A 6000-nucleotide genomic window follows, 5' to 3' on the forward strand; every position below is an offset into this window, starting at 1 on the left:
CACGCTGGTGCAAAGTTGAATACACCAAAGGATGAAGTTCGCCATGAAAAAATATTTGACTTAGCTGGGATTCGAACCTGGAACTCCCAATTGCCGGTCTGATGTGTTAGCCTGTTACACTACCAAGCCATTTTCTCAGAGCGAACTTCAGGATGGGTTTTTTCAAACGAGATGTACACGTCACACTGTGGCATAGGGTCGTGCTTACTAAGCCACTGTCTGGGTGAAAAACCCTTATTTTGTCGCTGGTCTGCGACGACTAATTTCAGAGCACTGCAGGAACAAGTGACTTTGTAAGCAGTCATGCGCACGGGTGCAACTGGTTAACACACCTGACCGGCGATCGGGAGATCCGGGTTCGAATCCCGGCTAAGGCAAATATTTTTTCATGGCGAACTTCATCCTTCGGTGTATTTAACATTGTGCCTGTGCGAGTGACTGCTTACTAAGTCACTTGTTTCAGCAGTGCTTTGAAATTCATCGTCGCAGACCAGCGACAAAATAAGGGATTTTTGTCCCGTCAGTGGCTTAGTAAGCACGACCCCATGCCACATGTGCCACAGTGTGGACTTGTGGCGTCAACATCTTGTTTGGTAAAACCCATTCCGAAGTTAGATTCTCATTTTTTTTTTTTAATCCTTTCATATCAATGTTTATCTATGCAAGCTGTATTACCCATGATCTTGTTCTTGCATGCCTGTAGGTCATAATTTTAGTAAGTAATCTAAGGAGGGTGAAGATTATTTTCTCAATCTATTTTAAGCTTACTATAATGCAGTTTTGTGTAACTAAACCTCCCGTCGGGCTCAATGTGTCCGACAGGCACAGCACATTTGAGTGTTTTTCATTTTGACATGCTCCATGGAGCCTTTCACTTTTTGCATTTTTACCGACAGGTCAGCGGCGGATTATTCAGCTTAATTAAGCAAAATGATGGCCCATTAAAGCTATATAAAAGCATTAAAAGATAAATAAAATAGGAAAATGAAAAACACTGATCTTTATGTGGACTTACCGTGTAATATCTAAGGTGAATAAGTACATTATTAGTATAGAATTCACATGCTAAATACATTGCATTTAATAATACAGCATAATCCCGATTATCCAGGCTAATGATGAGGAGAGGCAACATGAATAATTGGAAAACACGAATAATCCAAACTTTTACTGTAAATTTTATAATTTACGCAAATCAGACAATCTTTTATTATATATGCACATTGTCTGTTATTTTAAATTGCTTTCCAGAATCATAACAAGCTTTCTTTTCCCAACCGCAATCTTTTGCAGTGGCGATAATGTGATTACTCGTACTTCTACTGCTCCGTGTTCCCTATACCTAGAGATCTCGGATTCAGAAAAGTGGTTTGCACCAGTGCTTTGAAACCACTCTGTAACATTGAAAACTATAGATGTAGGCACCACGCCACGTAGTCAGGTCTTGCAAAAGTTGGCGGGGATGTAAATGCTGATCCGTCATTGCTGAGCACGATCGCGCATGTCCATGGTTGCAAAATAGGAGCACGTAACTTTAGTGAAGGTAATAGGTGTGCGATCACACCATCACACAGCAGCAGTTATAGGAAACGTTTAAGCAAATTGTCTACGGTGGCGAGTGCCTGGCTATGACTCATGCTATCTCCTCTTCCACTTCCCTCGCTACCTTCACTTCTGCTAATCCCTTCCAGTTTGACCTTGACTAGTCGCGGCATTAATATTCCCGAGTGTGACAATCTCCGGTTACCTTGGGCCGTATTCAACCACATGCGATGCCACGGCATTACTTCCGAATTTGCTATATAAAATATACAATTAGAGATAGTGGATAACATTTCTCTTACTGTACAATTGGTTTACCATTGAAGAATCTTCTAAAATTAATGAAGAGTTTTTTCCTGACCATCGATCGTCATCTAAAATGCTAGAGCAGACGTCAAAGTAAACTTGAAAAATTCCTTGTCAGCGAGTAAATAAAATAATTCCATTTTATAAATGGGATTCTAATGGAAATATTAAGCCCGGTGTAGCCTAACATTAAAATGCAAATATCTTGGTGCTTTTATGTCCGATTTTATCTTTTATAAAGATTGCTGAAAACGTCAAAGTAGTGTGAACTCGTGCACGGATAAACCACAGCCGTATAATCGGGAGTCTGCTGTACTTAACAGCCTAAAGAGCATGATGAATAGCACCTTGCTGAATTGGTGTGGGGCCTCATGACGGCATGTAAAGGGGTGAAACCAAAGCATGAAACACATCATGTAAGTGTTCGACTACGCTAATGATAGTACCTTAAATTTCAACTCTTAGCATGGCTTAGTGGTACACCTTTGATGTTTTTTCACATCTGTGCCTGTCAGGCACATTTGCGCCTGAACTCTGCAATTCCAATATTGGGCCAGATGAAAGGTTAAAATGTGCGAGTATAAAAATAACCCTTTTATCAAAGAAATATCAAACATGTTACTCTTGTAATTAACAAGAAAAAAAATATATATATGTATATACAGCATTGAATATTCTTGTCTTTGCAGGGTGAGAATGCAGAGGCGTTGGGCTGGTTCTCTTATTCTTTTGCTCGAGTAAGGTTCTCTGTGAAGGCCTGGCTGGAGCTGGTTTGATGAGGGAGTTCATTGGCTCGACTTGCTATCACAGCTGTTGGTTTACAGTTTACAATTGTGTAGTTGTCGTCCATTTGTTAATTAATGGCAGCAGTTGATGGTATGCAGTAACGGTGCATTCATTGAGGGTGTACCCTGGGTTGCACCGATAGCCCATTGTCAAATGAGGCTAGTGGCAAGCTCTATGAGCAATCTCAGATTTCATAGGTATATATGAATTGGATATGCATTTCTGTAATGCACTTGATTTTATTGAGATATGTGAAAAGTTATTCTAATTTTGTCTCAATTTGAAAGTGGGTTATTGCTCTACTGATGTCCCTCTCCATTGAAATTTGTGGAAAAATTTATTGGGACTCACACCAGGAAGATTTAGTGGTTTGAGTTCTCTCTCAAGACACTATGTTGAAGCATGGTTTATTCTGTTTAGAAGGGCATTATTTGGAGTGCCTGGATAGATTTAATGACCTGGTCTCTTTAAGCTTTGTGGTCCTATGAGTCAATTCAAGCTCTGCTCATGATACTTCTGAGTAATTTCTTATATGATACTATAGATGTTATCACTCACCCTGTGTATCTGCATTGAGCACCTGCCTGCGTTTGGTGCCCATGTGAGCAGTGCCATGTTCATAATTGCTCGACTATGCCCTCGTGTATGATGTGTGAGCACATGCTGGACAGGTATGCTTTGCAAGTGACACTGATCCTGGAGGAATTGAGTGTTATTTTGTTGCACTTGAATGTTTGGGAATTGTGATTCATTCAACCCATGGGTCAGATTGAGAATTTTGTGTCAAAAAGGTGCACTGTGTCCATCAAAGGTCTTATATTGTTATGACCTCATGAAATATATTTCTTGATTTCTAGACCAAAATTTAAGTTTTGTCATTTCCTTCAAAATCTTGCACCTCCTTTTTATCCAAATGAAGCAGTAGGCTGACTCAAGACTGCCTTGGGCAGAATTCAAATCCACTTTTGGGTTGAGTAGGCTTACTAATGCTTAACTACTTTCCAAAAGTGACATCACATCCTTCGATTATGGGTGAATTTCATGACTGAAACATGAAAAATTGATTTTTAACATAATGCACTCATGTCTTAAAGCATCTTAAATGACTTATCTCTCAATTTTTGACTTTTAGATACCTGATGTGTGCATCAGCTTTCAAAAATTTTAGCTAAGGACATTTTGATTGAATTTCACGCAATTATTTTCGTTCATGCCCAGCTGATAATGTAAAATAGTTCGTAAAATTTAATCAGGGGTTGTCCCTTTTAATTTTTGATTTTCAGTGCATTAATAATGCTATGTAGCACAATTCATGCATCAAAATTGAAGCTCTTCGTTGGCATGTTACATCCGCTGTCTAATTAATTTCTCATACCATCCTATAGATGAAATTTTTATCTATGTTAAGATGGTCCTTCTCTTAAAAATCTCCAATTTTATATATTAATTTAATGACTTATCTCCTCCTTGAAAACACACCTCTAAGCAAATTGTTGGAGTTGCACTGGAGTTAGTACATAATGAGATATTATACTTGTATTGGCTGCTTTGTGGTGGACAGGTGTGGAGTAAGTGGTTGAAACATTAATTGAAGCTGTGCTATTGAGGTATGTTGCTGTGAAGATGAATACTGTCATTGTGAAATGAACTATAGTAGCCCTAATTCACTTACTGGACTTCGGGACAGTTCTCTTCTGCAAAATTCCTGAGCACAGGCGACTGGCCCTGAGTAAGCTGCTGTAGTTCAGTGCAGACATTGGAATTAGGGAATTTTCATTTTCAAACTGGTTCATTTCAGTGACAAAGAGGCAATAGTAGTATGTAGTTGCCACACTAGAATGTTTTCCTGGGTGGGTATCAGTGTACTTAAATGTCATTTTAGAAAATGTGTGCCTCTGATATACCCAACACTATGTACATATTGTGTTAAATTATCAAATACACAAATAATCATTGCTATTCCCCATGAGTATTACATTGAGAATAAATAGATTGCTCATTGCTGTGCTGCAGACATTTTTAAAACCAATTACATAAAATGCACCCAAAGTAGCTACAAAAATGAAGCCTACATGGTAGACTGTAGCGACCCCTATGAACTTGTTCCATTGTCCATTTGTGTGAAGAGGGTGGACTCTTATTCTTATTGTCTAACTTCTTGCATCCAGTCCTCAGTCTGTTGAGAGACTAGTGGATGGGCAGGTTAGTATGTACCAGAAGGGATTTAAATGCAAGTGAGGGATGGACTACTTTGGTTAAACCGGCAGTATGTTTTGCAGTTGGGCATGCAGGCCACTCTGGTGGCCCAAATTCAAATTTTCTCCTTAAGTTTTCAACTTTGTTAAAAAATGTTTACGAACAATAAATTTGGATTGTGTTTATTGTGTGATGCACTTTTTGTCTCTTGGGAATATATATATATAATTATTAGTGGATCAAAATGCAAAATAATGAAATACAGTGAACATTGAAAGTCAAAAATAAAACAACCAAATTTATATAAAAAATTGAACTATTATATGTAGGTAACCGAATTGAAGACAAGATGTGATAAACATTTAATGATGGAATATTTTTTCAAAATTTTCTCATTTATTAAAGTTGTAACAAATATATTAACCCTTTTATGCTGAACGTTCGGTGAAGCCGACTGGCATTTTCGCGAGCAGAAGACATGACCTCAGGTGTAGCTGTAGTGGATTTTTCAATGCTAACAAGCGGACATAGGCTCTAGCCCCCACGAGGGAAGGGAAGTGACGGCTGAGGTAGCAATTGTCGGATGCATTCAGGGCCGGTCTGAGACCCAGCTTAGCGAGACCTCAGGGCCACTCGTATTAAGTGTGACAATCCCTCTCATTTACAATCGTTCTCACTTCGGGAATCAGTTGGGAAGTGGTTACATTGCAATTGGTTTTTTGCAATGATATATTTTGTGGTATACTAGGTTTTTATGCTTTGAAATGAATTCTTCATTTTGTTCTGTGCGTAAGCAGCTTTTTAACTAAATTGTTGTTGAAAATAATGGACTTCTGGATTTGGTCTTGGTAACTAGTGTTCATTAACTTTTTTGTTATTAACCCTGGAAATGTTTCAAATTCCACAATGCTTAAAAAATGTTAGTAATTCTTTTAGATAATTAAATTATTGAAGATCAAATGCATTATTTGGTTGAAAAAAACAATGCATTGGTCATTAAGGTGACCGTGGATTCGTGCTAAGGAAGGGTGCGAGGGTCTAGTCGAGTGGATGTGGTAAGGGCAGAGTTGGGTCCCAAATCAGAGACGAGAATACTGGGGCAATTCCACCCCAAAAAAGAGCACACTGAGAGGTTACAAATATTCTTATGCTACTTGTAGCTCTGGAAAG

At 38.5% G+C, this 6000-nt stretch overlaps 1 protein-coding gene across 2 annotated transcripts in view; it reads left to right on the top strand.

Annotated features, from left to right (window-relative positions):
* Nucleotides 1-3498, top strand: part of LOC124166101 (KAT8 regulatory NSL complex subunit 2) — a 31623-nt gene extending 28125 nt beyond the window's left edge. For both annotated transcript variants that reach the window (XM_046543736.1, XM_046543737.1), the window contains one exon: nucleotides 2538-3498. The gene's annotated coding sequence lies outside the window, so the exon portion shown is untranslated. The remainder of the gene's footprint in view (nucleotides 1-2537) is intronic.
* Nucleotides 3499-6000: the final 2502 nt, after the last annotated feature.

This window comes from Ischnura elegans, chromosome 9, assembly GCF_921293095.1.
Source record: "Ischnura elegans chromosome 9, ioIscEleg1.1, whole genome shotgun sequence".
Classification (NCBI taxonomy): domain Eukaryota; kingdom Metazoa; phylum Arthropoda; class Insecta; order Odonata; family Coenagrionidae; genus Ischnura; species Ischnura elegans.